General features: G+C 36.4%; 1 protein-coding gene across 1 annotated transcript in view; it reads right to left on the bottom strand.

Annotated features, from left to right (window-relative positions):
• Window positions 1-20,497: 20,497 nt before the first annotated feature.
• The window catches only part of NINJ1 (ninjurin 1), a 49,265-nt gene continuing 48,036 nt past the window's right edge, over window positions 20,498-21,726 (bottom strand). Inside the window, exon 4 of the mRNA XM_051983936.1 lies at window positions 20,498-21,672. The gene's annotated coding sequence lies outside the window, so the exon portion shown is untranslated. The remainder of the gene's footprint in view (window positions 21,673-21,726) is intronic.

The following is a 21,726-nucleotide window of genomic DNA, read 5'->3' as shown; positions in this document are numbered from 1 at the left end:
CATTGTTGGAAATACATCCTCAAAATGTTATTTTTAAAAATGAAACCAAAATTCACTATCTGTAAAAAGATCTGCATGACCCTAGAATCTGCAATTGGTATGGAGGAAACCCTGAGAACAAATGTTGAAAAATAAAGGTATGAGGGACAGTTAGGTGATGAAGTGGATAGAGCGCTGATCTGGGATTCAGGAGGATCTGAGTTCAAATATGAACTCAGACAGTTATTAGCCTTGTGACCCTGGATAAGTCACTTAACTCCAATTGTTCCCCCCCCCAAAAAAAAGAAAAAATGGATAGTTAAATAAAATGTAGTAAATTAATATAATATTACAATGTAGGTAAACCCAATAAGCATAAGGAATATAAATAAATCTGGAAAGACCTCTGTGAAAAAATGCAAAGAAAAAAAGAAAAAAAAAAAAGAGCAGAAACACTTCCCTCCAAAGAAAAACACACACTGACAAGCTCACAAAAGGAAATGTAAATTATAAAAAAAGAAATCTAAAGAATTCCAATGAAGACAAAGAGGAAACAGCTGAAAAATTAGTTATATTATATTGCAAGTAATTAATTTAAACATAATTAAAAAGCTGTAGTACATAGAACTTAATAACTTTATTGATTTATGTAGTATTAAACTTTTTCAATATACAGAGATTGTGGTACCCTCAGCTAGTTCTCCCTCCTTTCTCAAGGAGTTCAGCATAAAGTTTACTATTTTCTTGCTCTTTCCAGGTCTTCCCCTTTGAATGGATATATTAACACTCCTGTTGATTTCCCCTCAAACACTCTAACACATCTGGTTCTTCAATTTTCTCAATCCCATTATCTTTTCCTTCAATACATACACACACAGAGCACACACAGAGATAGTCACACCTTAGATCTCACTATTATCCCCAATGATTCTGATATTTCTCTATCTCAGGGCTTCTTAAACTTTTTTCACTCTTGTACCTTTTTGCCTGAGAAATTTTTGCATGACACATATAAGTATTACTGATAATAAATCATAAAGAAATGAACTCTAAAGCAATCCTTTGATACATGTGTGTATACATATATAAATTTATTATTTATTAAAGATGAAAGTTACAATTTGTAACTGAAAGGTACAGATTGTTGTATACTGAGATGGATGTGTTTGTTTATTTTTACATAAAGAATTAAATCTTGGCAGGATATTTAATACTTTTTATCACTGCCAAATTTTTCATGACCCCCACATTTAGTTACAAGACTCCATATGGGGTCATGGCCCACAATTTAAGCTTTGCTCAATGTAACCATTCCAACTCTCCCTATGTCTCTTTTTTTCCTATCCCTATTCTTCTCATTTCATCGTGGTTTCCTATCCTTCTGTTCAATATTTTTTCAAGTCATTACCCCAGCTTTGATTTCACTTCTCTCCCATATATATATAAACAATTCAACTTCACACTGTTATCATCTCTCAAATCCCTTGGTCCTCTTGTCCTATTACTCCCCATCCCTTGCCAAACTTTACTCTTGATTTCTTCTACAATCTGCCTCTTCCTCAACTCCTGCACATATGAAAGATGCCAAAAGAAGTCACACAAAAGCACTAAAGCACTGCTCCAAGGTAAACTTTTTATTTCTCTTTAATTGACTCTTCATCTAACTTCCCATGGACTTGCTCCTTCAAGCAGCCCAAACTTCACCAACCCCACCTTTTCACCTAAGGGCCTTGCCTCACACTTTACTGAAAAAATTGAGACCATTTGCCATGAACTATATCTTCTCCCCTTCTCCTATCCTTTATCTCAAGAGTCCTGACACTATTGTCCATGCTCTCCTCCCTATCTACCAATTTATTTTCTATCCCCTTCTATTCCCCCATTCTTTTTTTATTTATTTTAATAGTTTTTTTTTTTAATTGACAGAACATATGCTTGGGTAATTTTTCAACATTTTTCCTTACACTCACTTCTGTTCCAATTTTTCCCTTCCTTCCCTCCATTCCCTCCCCTAAATGGCAGGCAGTCTCATACATGTTAAATATGTTAAAGTATATCTTAAATACAATATATTACAGATTGTACAATCCGTACAGATTCAGAAAGATAAAAATAACCTGTATTCCCCCATTCTTAAAAAAAAAAAAAAAAAAAGCTTTCACTATCCCCTATATCTCTTCACATTTTTGCCCTATATATTTCTTTCTTTTCTAAGCCAAATGCCTATTTTTTTAAATAACTTTTTATTGATAGAACTCATGCCAGGGTAATTTTTTACAGCATTTTCCCTTGCATTCACTTTTGTTCCGATTTTTCCCCTCCCTCCCTCCACCCCCTCCCCCAGATGGTAAGCAATCCTTTACATGTTGAATAGGTTACAGTATATCCTGAATACAATATATGTGTGCAGAACCGAAGTTTTCTTGTTGCACAGGGAGAATTGGATTCAGAAGGTATAAATAATCCGGGAAGAAAAACAAAAATGCAAACAGTTTATATTCATCTTCCAGTGTTCTTTCTTTGGGTGTAGCTGCTTCTGCCCATCTTTGATCAATTGAAACTGAATTAGCTCTCTTTATCGAAGAGATCCACTTCCATCAGAATACATCCTCAAACAGTATCATTGTTGAGGTATATAATGATCTCCTGGTTCTGCTCATTTCACTTAGCATCAGTTCATGTAAGTCTCGCCAGTCCTCTCTGTATTCATCCTGCTGGTCATTCCTTACAGAACAATAATATTCCATAACGTTCATATACCACAATTTACTCAACCATTCTCCAATTGATGGGCATCCATTCATTTTCCAGCTTCTAGCCACTACAAACAGGGCTGCCACAAACATTTTATGCCTATTAAAAAAAAAACCTCCTTCCTTTCTTTTTTACTTATTCTTTAAATGTTTGCAATTTGGCTTCTGACCTCATAATTCAAGCAAACCACTTCTCTGTAAAGTTACTAACAATTTGATAATTGTCAGAGCTGGCGGGCAGTCTTTTTTTTTTCTTCAGATTTCTTCCTTGACCCTCTTTGCTGAATTTGACAATATGTGTACCCTCCTGAACACTCTTTCCTCTCTGGGTGTTTGTAAAGTTATTCTCTTCTAATTCTCTTTTCATTTACCCAACACCTCTTTCTTGTTTTTCCTTTACTGACTCATCCATATTGTGCTTCCTAACTGTGGGTGTTTCCCAAAATTTTCTACTAGATGTTCTTCTTTAAACTCTTTCTTGATGATCTCAATTTTTGTGAATTTAATTACCATCTCTTTTTGAATGACTCACTGATAGATTTATCTAACCCCAGGCTCTCTCTTGTGCTCTAATCCCACACCAATGACTGCCTTTTGGATAAACTCAATTTGTCCTAAATGAACTCTATATCTCCCTCCCAAATCTACTTATCTACCCAATTCCCCTCTTTCTAACAAAGATAGAACCATTCTTCTAGGCATCCAGATTTATAATTTTGACATCATCCTCAATTCCTGATTCTTCTTCATTGTCTCTCAATCATTCCCCAGGTATTGATCCTATTCTTATCACATAGTCACATGTTAGAAACAACCTAAGGTCCTACTAAAGAGATAATTGAGAATGGTTATTGAACCCTGCAACAGAATATTGGGAAAAGTCATAATAGGTAGATGTCTGAGGTTGTGGCCTGACTTTGGGTCCTAGATTTGCTGCAGACTTTTTCCAGGTAGGAATCTCTATGCTACAGGAGTTTGGCACACAGATACAGAAGGTTTGCACTGGAGAGGGAGTGCAAAGATCAGACACTGGAAATCTAGCTAGTAATAATTTGGAAAAACCCAGAATGCATAACCAGCATGATCTCTAGTGTTGTCAGAGAAGGAGAGGTTTTGCAAGCCACATCCGGAAACACGTCTCTCAGCAGTATCTATTTCATAATAGGAGAGTTTTCAGAGGGAAAGCAAACAAACTTGTTGACATTACCAGGCTCATCTTCCCAGGGACACAATCCCTTGTGATTAGGGATGAACCAGGGGTCAGAAATGAAAGGTTGCTTAAATCTAGGCAGGGCCCACTATCTATTTTCCTAACCCAGAGGCCAGATGACAACCTCAACTAGAAGGAGTGCTTCCTCTTTCTTAAACCAAATTCAAACATAAAGACATGACTTCTGAGCTCAAGATACATATTTAAATATATTAATTTAAACATAAGGCTTTTAACTGTGCTTTCCTTCAAAAATGCAGTGGTGAAGTTACATGTATCTCTATTCCCACTATATAGGCGAAGAAACTGAGGTTCAAATAAAATAAAGGAATCAAAACCACATTTTTCTGACTCCAAATGTCTGCCATTTAATTCCATACCATACTATGTCCAGCTTAAATGGATATGAGTACTGAACACTTCCGTGGCATAGCACAGATTTTAGATTGAGCCGAAAGGGCCCTCAGAAACAATCTAAACCATCTCCTTCATTTTTTCAGTTGAGAAACAGAAGGCCAGAGGAGGTGAGATCTTTTTCAAAGTCAGTTAGGTATTAAACATCAAAGGTGAGATTTGAACCAAAGTCCTTCATTTCTTTTCTCTGTACCATAGTAGGGTTGCTTCAATAATTTAGCATAATCCTTCATTTGCTTGTAATCACTGATTTTCCAATGGCCACCTTATTGCATTTGGGAGTGGGATAAGTGTGATATTATACTATGTCCTATAATATTATTTTAATCTATGACAGTTTATTTAATCATACCCTTATTGTTGCATGGTTAAATCTGGAATGGATGAGCCTAAGGCAAAGTTTTGAAACTTGGATCTATGAATTTACTTTAAAAAAAATGTATTGATAACCTTTTTTGAAAAGAATTGATTTATTTTATGTACTAAGAAAGGGGCTGTAGATATCACGAGAATGCTAGAGGCAACTACTAAAAAAGTTAAGAATCCTTGATGTAAAGAAGTTACATAATCACTTCTCAGACAATTTGGGCTAAGATCATGCATATTAAAAGAGCACTTAAGCAAGAATGGAAATGTGAGGAACAGTGACCTATGAGCAATTGAAACATGGTACTATTCCAAACTTGGATCAGTTTGTAAAGTGACAAAAAATCCCATTCCCTTATTGGGCCTTTGGCCAACAGTTACCCCATCCTATTAGTCACACTGGTGTTTTCATTTTAAGAAGGATACAAACTCACAAGAAACAAAAACAAATTCATCATTGACTATAAGCAAAAAAAAAAAAAAAAAAAATCTAAATTCACATTTTTTAAAGTTCAAAATATAAAATATTTAAATAATTTTTTTCAAAGAACTTTTGGCATTTGTTATTGGGAAGAATTATTTAGTAAATAGTACATAAGATTTGCTTAAACTTATTTTCCTCTGGTCTGTTAAGAGAGGTGGGGCTAAGGGAAAGAAGAGTGAGGATAAGGGGAGACAAAATAATGTAATGCTGGAGAAACTGAGGCAAGATAGAGATTAAAGAGTTTTTAATATTTTATTTGGAAGGGAGAGATTGTGCTGGGGGCATATTGCCCCCAGGGCTGATGTCTCAAAGCATCTAGCAGCAAATGTGAGTTCTCAATGACATATATTTGGCTCTAAGCTCAGGTAGACAAAGGAGGGTGGAGTCCAAATTCTCCGGAATCTTCAAGAAGGGGTCCATCAATCCGGTTCTGACAGTTTGGAGATAGGACCATAAATTCTTACAAATTGGGAGGACTGAGGAAGTGTCCAACTACAGCCAGAAAGTCTGCAACTTAGAGATTTAGACAATACCCATTAGATAGGACATCTGGAGTTTTATCTTCTGGAATGTCAGATCTCCACAACCCTATTTATTTCAGTTTTAATGAGCAGAAAAGGAGGGTTGCAACTAGGAGGACTGAGGCAAAACAATTCAAGGAAACTGAGGCAGAACAATTTAAGGAAACTGAGGCAGGACAATTTAGGGAAACCAAGGCAGAACAATTAGGGAAACTGAGACACAACAATAAAAGTAAAGTTTTAGAGATCAAAGCAGGGAGATGAAAAACCTGGAGAGTCACTTGGCTTCAATATGTCTGATCTTGTCTTGCTATAGAGATTCCATTTACACCATGGATTCTTGACTTTCAGTCCACAGATCTAGAATGGGTGGACTTGGATGGGAGAAAATATATTTCTTTATTTTCACTTGCCTTTAACTGACATTTAGCATTTTCTTTAATTCTGAATGTAAGTAACAAAACATGATTCTGAGAAAGTGTCCATAGAATTCTCTAAATTACCAAAGGGATCTAGGACACCAGAAAATGCTAATAACCACTAATTTACATTGTAAATATCTTGCCTTGTACATAGTTGTTGGTATGTTATCTCTATTGGATTGTGAGCACTTTGAGAGCAAGGACTGTATTTTTATAATTCTTTGTATCACCTGCACATAACACAATGATGGTGAAGAGTAAATGCTTGTTACCTGACTCCTGAATCCAGCCTCATGGTTGGACTATTCAAGATTCCTTTGCCAGAGTATTTGGCCTCTGCTTTATCTAGTTTTCAATACTGCCCTGCATTGGATCCACCTTGTTATATATTATTCCCTTTCTTGCATTTTACATCACACCAAACTGGCTTTCTTGCTATTCCTTACACATGCCATTCCAATTTCTATCCTTCATGTTCCCTTAATGTCTTCAGAAGGGGTTATTGTCCTCCTAAGGACAGAAGTTGAATGGCCACCGTGGGACAAAACCTGAGATAAAGTCACTTCGCTCTACCTGAGATATGACTCCAGCTGATACACTATTGAACTGATGAGGTCAAGAGAAAGATGTAGGACATATATAGCTCATTTTTGAGAAAAGCTCATTACTCCCAAAATAGAAAGTCCTTAGAGGATTCAAAATATCATTCCTAATGTAATCAGTCCTAGAGAGCTTCAACACTACCTTCATCAGGGATATAGCAACAAGAGGATCTTTTATTAACTAAAGCACAGGGGTCAACTCACAACCTACAGGCTTCAGGCAACCTGTGAAACTCCTAAGTTTTAGCTGAGCCACATTAAAATATAATTGGAAAAGAGATCATAAAAAGAGGGGAAAGGGCCTATATGTACAAAAATATTTATGGTAACTTTTTGTGGTGGCAAAGAATTGGACATCAAAGGGAGGCCCATCATTTGGGGAATGGCTGAACAAATGGTACATGAAAGTAATGGAATACTGTTGTACTATAAGAAATGATGAGCAAGCAGATTTCAGACAAACTTGGAAAGGGTTGCATGAACTGTTGCTGAGTGCAATGAGCAAAACCAGGAGAACATTATAAACAGTAATAGCAACTTATATGAACTGATAATGAGTAAAATGAACAAAACCAGGAGAACATTGTAGATAATAATAGCAACATTGTATGATGTTCAACTGTAGTAGACTTAACTCTTCCTTACGATACTATTATCCAAGACAATTTCAAAAGACTGGTGGTAGAAAATGCTATCCATATCTCGAGAAAGAACTATGGAGTCTGAATACAGAATGAAGGATAGTATTTTTACTTTTTAAATTGTCCAGGTTTTGTGGCTTTCCCTTTTTGTTCTGTTTCTTATTTCATAACATGACCAATGTGGAAATATGTTTACATGATTGCACATATATAGCCTACCTCAGATTGCCATTTAGAAGGGAGGAAGAGAGAAAAAAACCTGAAACTCAAAATCTTATTTAAAATGAATGTTGAAAACTATCCTTAAATGTAATTGGGAAGAATAAAACACTATTTTTAAAAATCTAACTGGAAAAGATTTAATAATATAAATAAAAATACAGCAAAATGAAGATAATGTGAATTTATGGTTTTCTAAATCAATGAGACCCACACACCATTGGACTAGAGGAGGCTACAGTTCAGAATGAATTCACTTAGAAACATGTCACCCTGAATATCACTCTAAAAATAGCCTTCTTCAGCAATCCTGACTCCAAGTCGTCAAGTTCTGCTGAGCCAATTCTCTGTTCACCCCAAACTTGTTTTCCTGGCTCATAGAGGAACTCAGCAAATGATTAGCCAATTTACTTTCCAGTTACCACAAGGTGACATAAGCCTAATTGGAGAAATTGGAGAATATTCTTGAGTTACTTTATTCCCAGAAAAAGGCCCATGTCAAGGTTAATCAAGATAATTTAGTAGAAATTCTGATGACTGAAGGTTCAAAGTTAGCATCCCAGCTATGATCTACTAACTACTAATAACTCAAATCCCTTTGAATAGTAGGTCCTTTTCTCTCTTTGAGATTTACTTTCTTCATCTATAAAATGAGTATTTTATTTTAGAATCCAACAGTCTGATTTATGTTACTGCAATGGTTGGTATAATAATTAAATGAAATAATGGATGTTTAAGCATTTTCTAAATTATAAACATCTACATAAATATAAATTGTGATTATCATTAAAAAGTATAAAAAATGACTTTTTCATGAAAATTATTAATAGTCATACTTTAGATATAACTATTTCCTCCCATTTAAATTCCTTGAGAATTCCTTTTATACTGGTAGCTCCACATCCTTTCCTTTCATTCTCTTCTTCTATTTTCTGATAATTAATATTCATTAAAAATGGCTCTCTCCAAAAGTTACTAACAATCTTTTAATTGTCAAACTGAATGACTTCCTTAGTCTTCGGCCTTCCTTATCCCTCTCAAGACATGAATTACCCTCTTCTCTCCCATACTCTCTTCTCTAGATTTTCATGACATGGCTCTTTCCTGGTTCTTTTTTATGTCTGTCACACTTCTCATTCTCCTTTGCTGAATGTTCACCCAGGTCATACCACTAAATGTAGTTGTCCCACAAGACCTTGTCTTAGATCTGCTTCTCTTCTCCTTGTATACTATTTTGTTTGGTGATTTCATCACTTCCTTTCTTATTAAATTATTATCTCTATGTTGATGATTTCCAGATCTGTTTATTTGACCTTAACCTGTGTTCTAACATCCAGTTTTATATTTCCAACTGTCTATTGGTCATTCTGAACTGGATGTTCTTCAAGCATCTTAAACTCAATATGATCAAAACTGAAACTCTTATTTCCCCTCAAGCTTTCACCTCTTTCTAGCTTCCCTATTACTGTCAAGACTAGTACCACTTTCCTAATCACCCAGGATCACACATACATGTCATCCTTGACTCTTCACTCACCTACTCTCTCCTTTTAACCAGTATATTGCCAAATTTTGTCTTTGTGACCTCTCTTATATGCCTTTTGATTCTGACACTGCCACCACCTTGGTGCAGACCTTTATCACCTCATGACTAGACTATTAAAATAGGCTGCTAGTTAGTTTCCCTGCTGTAAGTTCAATACATGCTCTACCCAGTTATTAAAGTGATCCATCCTAAGCAGAGGTCTGATCCTGTCACCTTCCTACTTACTTAATAAACTCTGGTGGCTCCCTATTATTTCTAGAATCAAATATAAGCTCCTCTGCTTGGCTTCTTGAGCTCTTCATTACATTACCTTCCTATCTTTTTAGGCTTTTTACACTTTATTTTCTTCTACAAACTCTGTAATCCAGTAATACTGGCCTTTTTACTGTCCCATGCAAAAAAAAAATCCATTCCTGTGTATTTTCTTTGGCTGTCCCCCATGTCTATAAATATCTCTCTCCTCTTTACCTTCTGGCTTCCCTGAGATCTTTCAAGTCTCAGGTAAATTCTGATCCTCTATGAGAAAACCCCAATGGAATGTGCATACTCTTTGATCCAGCAATGTTTCTACTGGGTTTATATCCCAAAGAAATCTTAAAAGAAGGGAAAGGGACTCATGTGTGCAAAAATATTTGTGGCAGCTCTTTTTATAGTGGCAAGAAACTGGATACTAAATGTATGCCCATCAATTAGAGAATGTCTGAATAAGTTATGGTATTTGAGTGTTATGGAATTTTATTGTTCTGTAAGAAACAGGATGTTTCTTTTGTTTTTATTATTCTGTAAGAAACAGGATGTATGTTATGTTCTTTTGTTTTTATTGTTCTGTAAGAAACAGGATGTAAAAAAGGATGATTTCAAAGAGGACTGGAGAGACTTGCATGAAGTAATGCTAAGTGAAATGAGCAGAACCGGGAGATCATTGCATATATCAACAAGATTATTTGATGATCAATTCTGATGGATGTGGCTCTCTTCAACAACGAGATGATTCAGGGCAGTTCCAATGATCTTGTGATGAAGAGAGCCATCTATACCCAGAGAGAGGACTGTGGGAACTGAGTGTGGATCACAACAAAGCATTTTCAATCTTTTTGTTGTTTGCTTGCATTTTATTTTCTTTCTCATTTTTGTTTATCTTTTTGATCTGATTTTTCTTCTAGCAAGATAATTGTATAAATATGTTTGCATATATTAGATTTAACATACATATTTTATCATGTTTAATATATATTGGATTACTTGCCATCTAGGGGAGGAATTGGAGGAAAAGAGGAAAATTGGAACCCAAGGGTCAATGTTGAAAAATTATCCATGCATATGTTTTGAAAATAAAAAACTTTAATTAAAAAAAGAAGAAGAAGACCCCCAACAGAATTATCACTTCTGTATAATTGGATAATATATCTCTCTTAAAACAACCTAAGGTTGTATTAGTTCTACAGGTTACCATTTTGCCTCATGTCGAGCTCTCAGTCTACCAAAACCCTCAGACCTTATTGTTATAGGAATTTTTATCAAACCATGGTTCCTCCATGAAGTAGATTTTTTAAAATCTCAGTATAAGACTTTATATATTTCTGTACTGGATTCCACTGGATTCATTTGTTCTAGCCTATCACGAGAGTTCTAAATTTTGACTGTCATCTAAGTGTGTTAGCAATCTCTCCCAGCTTTGTTTTATTTACAAATTTTAATACACATTCCACCTACATCTTTATGAAAGTCATTGGCTTGACCAAGGCTGTAAAGTTAGTAAGCAGCAGAGCTGAATTCAAAATTCACTGTTCTCACTATATAGAAAAATTAGCAATTTAAGCAAGATATCAGGGGAATTATTTAACCTTAGAAGAGGACAGAATTAAAAGGATAGATTTTTTTTCAGCCTTTAGTCTCATACATTCATGTACATGAATGTGCTAATTACAAACAAGATTCTTATCTATTCATTAAGCACAATTTGCTGAATCTTGGAAAAATCAAAATCTAGTATTCTAATTGAACAGAGAAAGCAGCTGAAATATTGCACCTTAAAACTGGCAAAGGAGATTGTATCTATCATCTCATTCAAGCTTCATAAGCATTTTGTGAAATGGAATTGTAGGTGTTACTATCCCTATTTTACAGATGAGCAAAGTAAAAAGTAGAAAGGTCAAAAGATCTAGGACCTTGGTCTCACCACTAGTCAGTGTCAAGGAAACAATTGAACCCCAGAACTTACTGATTTCACCATGCCATACTGCAAAACTAGGATTTAAACACAATTTCTAGAAATCCAATATCTTTTTCGTTATACCTTGAATTTATTATCCAAACTTTTTATTGCATAATTTTGAAAGAAATGCAATTGTATATTTCTAATAATATTCAAAAATTTGAAAAGCTTTCTCCTCAATTAGTCCAAAATAAAGAAATTCATTAGCCTATAGCATTATTTACCTTGAGAAATAATAACACATTTCACCCCAAGTTTTTTTTAGACCTGCTATTGTGGACCCCAGGGGCACAAGTAATTAGAAAAACTCAGCAGTCTCAGTATTTAAACTCACAGAATCTTAACACTAGAAGAGCCATTGATTTAAACTCATAGGAATTAAGTTGCAGGCTGGGGAGGAGATGTGGCTCTGCCATCTGTGTGACTTTGATTAAGTTCTTCCTTTTCCTCATCTATAAAATGGGAAAGGGGTTGAATTAGAAAACTTTTGCAATCCCTTCTGCATCAAAATCTATGATGCTACAGTCCTATGGTTTAGTCCAAATCCTTTAATTTTACAGTAGAAACAAAGGGGAAATAAGGAATGATTGAAAGTAATTAAGAAAGCTGGGATTAGAAGTCAAGCTTCTGGATAATATCCCATAACTATAAACTGGGTGGCTTGGTAGTGCAGAAATTAGAGCAGGTCTGAACCAGGAAAACATGAATTCCTGTCTGTGTAACCCTAGGCAAGATATTTAATTTCCGTCTACCTCTATTTCTTCCACTATAAAATGGGAATAAAAATAACTCTTATCTCCCATGGCTATTGTGAAGATCAAATAAGTTAATATTTCTAAAGGATTTAGCATAGTGCCTAGCACATATTAGGTGCTAATAAGTGCTTGCTTCCTAAAAACAGTTATTTTTTTTCTTTTTTCTTTAAAATCCAGTTCCTTATTATTGTTCTGTAAGAAATGACCAATAGGATGAATATATAGAGAGAGGCTTAGAGAGATTTACATGAACTGATGATAAGTGAAATGAGCAGAACCAGGAGATCATTATCCACTAAAGCAACAGTACTACATAATGATCAATTCTCATGGATGCGGCTCTCTTCAACAATGAGAGTATCAGTAATGAACAGAACCAGCTACACTCAGAGAAAGAAACTGGGAAATGAGTTTGGACCAAAACATAGCATTTCCACTCTTTCTGTTATTGTTTGCTTGCATTTTTGTTTTTCTTCTGTTATGTTTATTTTCTTTCTAAACCCTATTTTTCTTGTGCATCAAGATAACTGTATGAATATGTATACATATATTGTATTTAACATATACTTTAACATATTTAACATGTATGGGACTACCTGCCATCTAGGGGAGGGAAGGAGGGGAAAAGTTGGAACAGAAGTTTTTGCAAGGGTCAATGTGTATGTTTTGTCAATAAAAAGCTATAATAAAAAAAATTAAAAATCAAATCAAATCCAGTTCCTAACTGGAATCTTAAAATCCACAGTTGATCTGAACCTGTGACAATTTCAGTCTAAACTGAACTCAAAGAAGCTTTTGTCAGGTTAATCCGTTAAGGTCCCATGACTTCACCACAGAGACTGTCTGTTCATTGTTACTGAGAGTGGCGATTTCATCATAGTTGGGTTCAATTAGGTAGAATCCCAATTTTTCCTTGGACACACCCCTTCCTCCACTAGATCAGCCTGAGATTGTACAAACATGTGTTTGAATGAAAATCATATATGTAAAGCACTTTCCAAACCTTCAAGTGCCATATAAATGTGACAATTATTACTGAACCAGAGATCTCAGCATTTTCTTCTCAATTCTTTGGATTTAGTGATGATGAAGACGATATGAACTATGGAAATTAGGGATGACTGTCCTCAAGAAGAGAATATTTAGTGGAAATGTGAAGGCCAAAGATTCATAGAATTTCAAAGTTAGAAATGGCCTCAGGAACCATATAGTACAGCCTATTACTAAAAAAAGAATTTATCTATGACATAAGTGACAAATAGTCATTCAGCCTTTATTAGAATCCCTGAAGTTCAAGGAAGACCATTATCTCCAAAGGACCCCATTCTACTTTTGATATTATTACTCAGTTGTTTCAGTTCTGGCAGACTCTTCCCATTTGGGGATTTTATGATGCTAAAAGGATTTGTCATTTCCTTCTTCAGTTCAATTTATTTAAACTTTTCCTACTCACAATGCTAGTTGCCTGGAAAAATTTTATGTGACCCTGAATTTATAGGTATATAAAATAAATATGCAAATCAGATATTTACTGACAATAAATCAAAATTTTGTGACCTCCCCATTCAGTTTTGAGATCCAATAAGATGTTATGAATCATAGTTTAAGAAGCTAGGAACTGGATGACTTCTGAGGGTTCCTTTCAGATCCAAGTCAATGCTCTTCTGGTCCTGATTAGAGGTATTCAACCATGGCACAGGCATATGGCAACATGGCTTTGTAAGTAATGAACTCTCTGCATACCCTTTGATCCAACAGTGTTTCTACTGGGCTTATACCCCAAAGAGATACTAAAGAAGGGAAAGGGACCTGTATGTGCCAAAATGTTTGTGGCAGCCCTGTTTGTAGTGGCTAGAAGCTGGAATATGAATGGATGCCCATCAATTGGAGAATGGTTGAGTAAATTGTGGTATATGAATGTTATGGAATATTATTGTTCTGTAAGGAATGGACCAGCAGGATGAATACAGAGAGGCTTGGAGAGACCTACATGAACTGATGCTAAGTGAGATGAGCAGAACCAGGAGATCATTATATACCTCAACAATGATACTGTTTGAGGATGTATTCTTTTTTTTAATATAATTTCTTTTTTTAAATAACTTTTTATTGATAGAACCCATGCCAGGGGTAATTTTTTTTACAGCATTATCCCTTGCATTCACTTCTGTTCTGGTTTTTCCCCTCCCTCCCTCCACCCCCTCCCCTAGATGGCAAGCAGTCCTTTACATGTTGAATAGGTTACAGTATATCCTAGATACAATATATGTGTGCAGAACCGAACAGTTTTCTTGTTACAAATTTTTTCCATCTTTGATCTGAATTAACTCTCTTTATTGAAGAGATCCACTTCCATCAGAATATATCCTCAAACAGTATCGTTGTTGAGGTATATAATGATCTCCTGGTTCTGATCGTTTCACTTAGCATCAATTCATGTAAGTCTCGCCAGTTTGATGATGTATTCTGATGGAAGTGGATTTCTTTGACAAAGAGACCTAACTCCATTTCAATTGATAAATGATGGACAGAAGCAGCTACACCCAAAGAAAGAACACTAGGAAATGAATATAAACTGCTTGAATTTTTGTTTTTCTTCTCGGGTTATTTATACCTTCTGAATCCAATTCTCCCGGTGTAACAAGAGAACTGTTCGGTTCTGCACACATATACTGTATCTAGGATATACTGTAACCTATTTAACATGTAAAGGACTGCTTGCCTTCTGGGGGAGGGGGTGGAAGGAGGGAGGGGAAAAATCGGAACAGAAGTGAGTGCAAGGGATAATGCTGTAAAAAATTACCCTGGCATGGGTTCTGTAAATAAAAAGTTATTAAAAAATTAAAAAAGGAAGAAAAAAAAAGGTAATGAACTCTCCATCACTAAAAGTACTTGTCAAGCAGAAGATGAATATCCATCTTCTGGAGATTGGTTGGATATTAGATGACTCCTTCTTAGATTCTATGGTAATGTAATTCAATGAAGACTTTTTAGGTTGCATGGCATTGTGTGTGTGTGTGTGTATGTGTGTGTGTGTAGAACTGAACAAGGAAAAAAAAGTCCCTTGACATTCATAATATGGTCCTAAATTGCTTTTTTTGTTCCTCGAGCAAATCCCAAAGAGTTGATAATTTATTCAGTGGGATAAGGCCTTCTCTCTCTCAGTGGAAATGCATCTCTTAAACACAATGAAACATCTGTCCTCTTGAGTATTTCTAAACTCATTTTTCAAAGGACTGCCTTGTTCCCATGGAGTCTGTGTAATGACTTCCTTCAATGGAAGAGTGACTAAACCAGGAGTATGGAGTAAGAGTTGTGATGGAAACATAGAGCACTGGTCCTAGCTTGCTCAGACAGATGATTCCCTCATTGGAAATCCCCAAAAGTTCACTGGCAAAGCAGCTTCTCTGATCATTCTTCCTTTTTGGCTTATTGATCAGCCAGTTGTTGCATTAAATTCAGCCCAGAGGTCATAGATTTCATAACTTATAGATTTAAGCTGGAAGAACCCTTAGAATTCATCTCATATATCATAAAGGAGAGAAAGAGACCCACATGTGCAAAAATGTTTGTGGCAGCCCTTTTTCGTAATGGCAAGAAACTGGAAATTGAGTGGAAGCCCATAAATTGGAGAATGGCTAAATGAGTTATAGTATATGAATGTTATGGAATATTATTGTTCTATAAGAAACAGCAGGATGATTTCAGCGAAGCCTGGAGAGATTTACATGAACTCATGCTAAGTGATAAAGAGAGACATCTATACCCAAAGAGAGGACTGTGGGAACTGACTGTGGATCACAACATAGCATTTTCACTCTGCATTTTGTTTTTTTTCTCATTTTTTTTCCTTTTTGATCTGATTTTTCTTGTGTAGCATGATAATTGTATAAATATGCATACATATGTTGGATTTAACATATATTTTAATATGTATAACATATTGGATTACTTTCCATCTAGGAGGAGGGTGGGGAGAAAGGTGAGTGAATTTAGAACACAAGATTTTGCAAGGGTATTTATTGAAAAATTATCCATGTATATGTTTTGAAAATAAAAAGCTTTAATTTAAAAAAAGTCACCTCATAAAATTCCCATTTTACAGATGAGAAAATTGAGGTTTAAGAGAAGGAACCTACTCCAAAGTTATGCAGAGGGTCATGATTTGAATCCAGATCCCCTGACTCCACATGCAGCACTCTATCCACAATAGAGTGGAATAACACTCTAGAAGGGAGAATAGCAACTTATATCTCAATAGGAGCTGATATATTACAGTACAGAGGAAGTACATTTGGAGGTAGCATTTAAATTCCTGGATTCAAATTCCAATTCTACCACTGATGTAACCTTAGTCAAATCATTTCACCTTTCTAGAATTCAGGTTCTTCATCTGTAAAATGGAGATTAATGAGATGACTTTCTGAAGCTCTTTTAACCAATCAGTGAAACAGGAAGTATATGACTTCTCCCCATTTTATAGAGGAAGAAAATGAGGTTCCTAAAACTGTCCATAATCACATAGTCAGTTATGACGCTGAGATTCAAACATAGATTTTTAGCTTCTAAAAGTCTTTATACTTTTCCAGCAGGGGAATTAATCTAGTTTCATAAAGTATGTAGGGAAAAGAACTAGAGTCACAGCTGTGAACACTGTTTGCTCTCCTGGACACTCTACAATCAGATTGTAAAAAGATGGTTTCCGAAAAAACCTGGAAAGACTTACATGACCTGATGCAAAGTGAACAGAAACAGAAGAACACTGTACATAGTTAAAAGCAAATTAGTATAAGGAGGATGAATTAATTGTCAAAGACTTAGCTACCCTGATCAAGACAATGTTCTAAGACAATTCCAAAGGAACCCATGGTGAAACATACTATTCATCTCCAGAAAGAGATGTGAACTCTGAGTGGAGATTGAAGCAGTCTGTAAAAAGAGGATAATAACAGCACCTAACTCATAGAGTGGTGTGAAGATGAAATGAGATAATATATGTAAAATCTTAAAGACTAACTAGAATATAATAAATGTTAGCTAATAATAACAATAATAATATGCTAATTAAATACATACCCAAGATTTGGGGGATTAAAAATTGAAGGTGAAAATGGTGTGGATCCTCATGAACAATTATAGGAGCCCTGGAATTTTCTCATATAACGGATTATGTTTTATTTTTCAAGTGATTTATTTTGAACCTTTGAGATCAAAGCAGGATCAACAGAAAACAAATAAAGAAGTCAACAAAAAAAGGGAAAAAACAGCTAAAAATTCCACCGGGGGAGGGAGTGTCTTCTTCTATGGCGTGTCTAGGAATGAATGCTCAGGACATAGTAAGTGCTTGTTACATGTTTGCATTTAAAGTGATGTTCCTAGGCCTGTTGTGCTCTATCTGAGGTTCAATTGCTGTCACTATCTCCCTGCACTTCTGGAACTTATGTGACCCTTGTGGCTGTTTCTTATGCAGGATTGCTACCTTTTCAGCTGCAAAGATAATAATAAATCTTTTGCCTCCAAGTGTTCAGATCAAAAATTCACTGCACCCTTTTTGTAGTGGTAAGGAACTGGAAACTGAGTGGATGCACATCAGCTAGAGAATGGCTGAATAAGCCATGGTATCTGAATGTTATAGAATATTATTGTTCTATAAAAAATGATCACCAGAATGATTTCAGAGAGGCTTGGGGAGACTGACATTAATTGATATTAAGTGAAATGAGCAGAACCAGAAGATCAATGTACATGGCAACAGCAAGATTATACGATGATCAATTCTGATGGATGTGGCTCTTCTCAACAATAAGATGATTCAGGCCGTTTCCAATAATCTTGTGATGAAGAGAGTGGACTATGGGAAATGAGTATGGATCACAACATAGCATTTTCACTTTTTCTTTTATTTGCTTGTATTTTATTTTCTTTCTAATTTTTTTCCTTTTTGATCTGACTTCTTGTGCAGCAAGATAATTGAATAAATATGTATGCATATGTTGGATTTTACATATATTTTTACCATATTTAACATAGGATTACTTGTCATCTAGGGGAGGGCTTGGAAGGGGGAGTGAAATTGGAACATAAAGTTTTGCAAGGGTCAATGTTGAAAAATTATCCATGTATATATTTTGAAACTAAAAAGCTTTAATAAAAAATAAATACATTAAAAATTTCACTGCAACAATGGGGTCATGTCCTATGAATAGAGATGATCAGAAAGCTTGAACATTGCCTTGAACATTGAACTTTAGTCCTTCAAAACCATCTGATGATGGCTTGGCCACAGCTCCTCAGTGCAGGGAACACCAGCAGCAGCTCCTAGAATTCAGGTACTGAGTCTAAGCAGGCCTATGGCATCTTGTTCCTGGATACATTTCTCATAGCATATCATTTTCTCTTTACTTTGAAACTGTTTGCTTATCAGCTTCCCTGTAGCCACCTGATATCCCGCTTCTGCTCAGCTTAGAGGCACAAGGCATTGTCTATCCCCTGCCTGTGCTGCAAAAGGCCTGAAACCAGCCAAGACATGCTGAGGGGCAACCTCTAAGGCTGAGCTCCATGGAGTGAAGTGCTATCAAGGGGAGGGTCTAAGAAGGGCCAAAAAGAAGAGGCACAAGTGCACATTCCCTCAGGGTAGATAGGGCCAGAGCACCCTTGTTCAATCTGGTGGGTGGATGGGGTGTAAACTCATTCTCTCTCCAAGGGCATAACTCAAATTGAGTATAACTAAGAGCCATCCCTCTGTACTCACCTGAAGAGGTAATAGGATAACCAAGCCACATGTTTCCAGGGCAGCAGGTAGTGAAATACTGGCTCTGCATTCCCTTCCCTCCCCAGGATAACGAAAGGATCTGTTTTATCTAATCCTATGAGTCAAATCTTTATTATATGTGGGCACACCTGGTCCTTTGCCACAATTTGTGGCAGTCTTCCTTTGGACTGAGAATCCAAGAGCAGCCTGAATGCTCTCCCAATCCTTCCCTTCCTCTCCCCCCTCTCTCATCAGCCCTTTCCTGTAAAGTGAAAAAAGAGTAGGAAATCTCAAGGGGCCAAATTTGGCAGAAGTAAAAAAGCTCATGGCCAATGATGGTGGAGACGTATCCCAGGGAACAAAGTGGCATTAAATCAAAGAGAGCGGGAAAGGGTTGAGAGGAGAGCTGGGAATTCTTTTATGTGAACACAAAGGTTCTATCTGTTTGGGAAATTTCAAGTCTTAATAAAAGATTTGGGCTAAAAAAAAAAAAAGTGACATTACAATCTTCCCCACCTTTGTCACTAGCTTGCTGCTTGATTTTGAACAAGTTATGTCCTTTATTCTGTTTCCTACTCTGTACAATGAAAGGATTTGGATTGTAATTTCTAAGATCCATTTCAGATCTAATACTTAATGCATGCACAGAAGACAATGCAATAGGAAGACTCAGGAGCCTGTCTCATATAAAGACCTTATACCATATTATCCCAAAGGGATAATTGTTTCCCACTCCTGGGAGAGAGAATCCTATAGCTCTGGCTGGCCTCTTTCTAGCAGCTGTAATCTGCTAATAGCTGTAAATAATCTATAACCAGGGACCAAGCAAGTCATTTCCTGTCCTGAAGATGTAGGTGAAGAGAGTGTTACTCTAAGATGTCTCTTCCCTTTTCCTCCTATCATTGGAAGGGTAACATCATCTTCATTTGTAAGGACTCCAGAATCTGGAGCAGCGAAGTGGTACACCGAGTAACTCTCTAGGTCTGGAAACAGGAAGATTTCCATTCAAATCTGGCCTTAGATTACTGGCTATGACTCTGGGCAAGTCCCTTGATCTCTGTCTCAGTTTCTCCATCTGCAAAATGGGGATAGTAGCATCTATCACCCAAGGTTGTTATGAAAATAAAATAAGAAAATGTTTGTAAAACTTTTAGCACAGTGTCTGACACACAGTAAGAGATATATAAATCCTAGCTATTATTATTATTATTTCAGAATGAGAGCTTGGATCCTTAAGTGACCTAGAATCCATGGTCTTGTTTTAATTAATTCAACACAATTAGTTTCCTATGTATTTTATGCCTTTAAAAATATTATATGGGAAAAAAATGGTTACAAACCCCTAAACTAGATCAAGGTCCTAACTTTATACACAAATAAATGGAAATCTCCAAAGTTTAAATGACTTGCCCAACCTCCAACAGATAGCAGCCAAGCTCGGTTTAAACCCAAGTCATCTGCTGCTAAATCTGGGGTTCTTCTTAGTACATAAAAAACCTAATATATTGTAGCAGTAGAAAGTTGGATTTCCTTTCCATGAATGTTGATATCCAACACTTACTGGAACCAATCGCTGATGGGTCAGTCAACGTATCATAAGAAGAGTAACACCAAAAGGCTTTCCTTGGGAAATAAGAGTATGAGAAGCTTTATTTACAATTACATTTTCTTTCAGAAAAGATTCATTTTTAACCACAGCAAGAAATAATTCAGATGTTTTCTTTTTTCTTTCTTGTTGCCCTGCATGGATGAAAGAATATCCCTATGTGTAGAGGTTTCAGCCAACCTAAAAAACAGGTAAAAATTCTTCTGAGCCTAGCCTGGGAGTGAGGGCTTCTACAAGAAAAGCAACAGACAGGAAGCTGGGAACCTGCCATCAAAGAGGTGAGTGCCAGCGTTCACCTAGGAATGGAGGCAGCCCAGCCAAGGCAAGTCTCCCATTTGAAGTGACTCAGAAACAGGATGAAGGAAGAAGGCCTTTTGGCAAATACTGTGGGTCAGGACCCAAGACTACTCTGTGGTTAGTATGGTACAAGCTGCTTTCTAAGGAAAAAAGAGCCCAATTTCTGCTCCTACTAGGGGAAGGGAGATGCTAAAGATCAAAAGGTCCTAGCTTGATTTTTAAGAGCATTTTAACTTTCTTTTAAGTACACGGTGGCATGAGGAATTCAGAAGGCACAGGGATGCTGAGATTGATTCTCCAAATCTGTCCAATTGTTCAGCACCTCTAGGGAGACAGCCTCCAACAGCCAAGGATGGGGGCCCATAGGGACTCAGACAAGCCACACATGGAAAAGCCCTGGTTTCTGAACTGACAAAGAGAACTTCTATTTATTGTCCAGTGATTTTACAGGCATTCTGCCATTCAGAATACTCTCTGGTCTCTCAGAGGGCAGCCCATCCTGTGGCCAGGCACCTAGTAGAATGGAAGCTTCCTGAAGGCAGGGAGTATCTTAGTTGGGGTCTTTATGTTCTCAGTCTGGTGCCTTGCACATAGTCAGTGCTTGTTGGGTTAAATTTCTTCCAGAGGGAAAGGACAGAGTCCCAGTAAGATTTCTTCTGCACACTGAATGAAATGCCTACCCTCCCTCCCCACCCATCTAAGACAATGTGTTCAGGTACATGTGCCAATGAGTAATGATGATATGTGCTCCAGGAGAGTTCACTCAGGAAAAACATGGAAGGAGAAGGTTTGCTTAGGAAAAACTGATGTCCTTCTCCTTGCCTTTAGAGAGAAGCCATGGCTTTGGTGAATTTCTTACACCATATGACTGCAGGAAGGGAACGATGTTTTCTGTTGGAAAAGAAAAGGAGAAAAGTCAGACTGATTCCACATTCCCCCACAGCC

The sequence above is a fragment of the Antechinus flavipes genome, chromosome 1, assembly GCF_016432865.1.
Source record: "Antechinus flavipes isolate AdamAnt ecotype Samford, QLD, Australia chromosome 1, AdamAnt_v2, whole genome shotgun sequence".
In the NCBI taxonomy this organism is placed as follows: Eukaryota; Metazoa; Chordata; class Mammalia; order Dasyuromorphia; family Dasyuridae; genus Antechinus; species Antechinus flavipes.
This window is presented reverse-complemented; position numbering and strand designations above follow the sequence as displayed.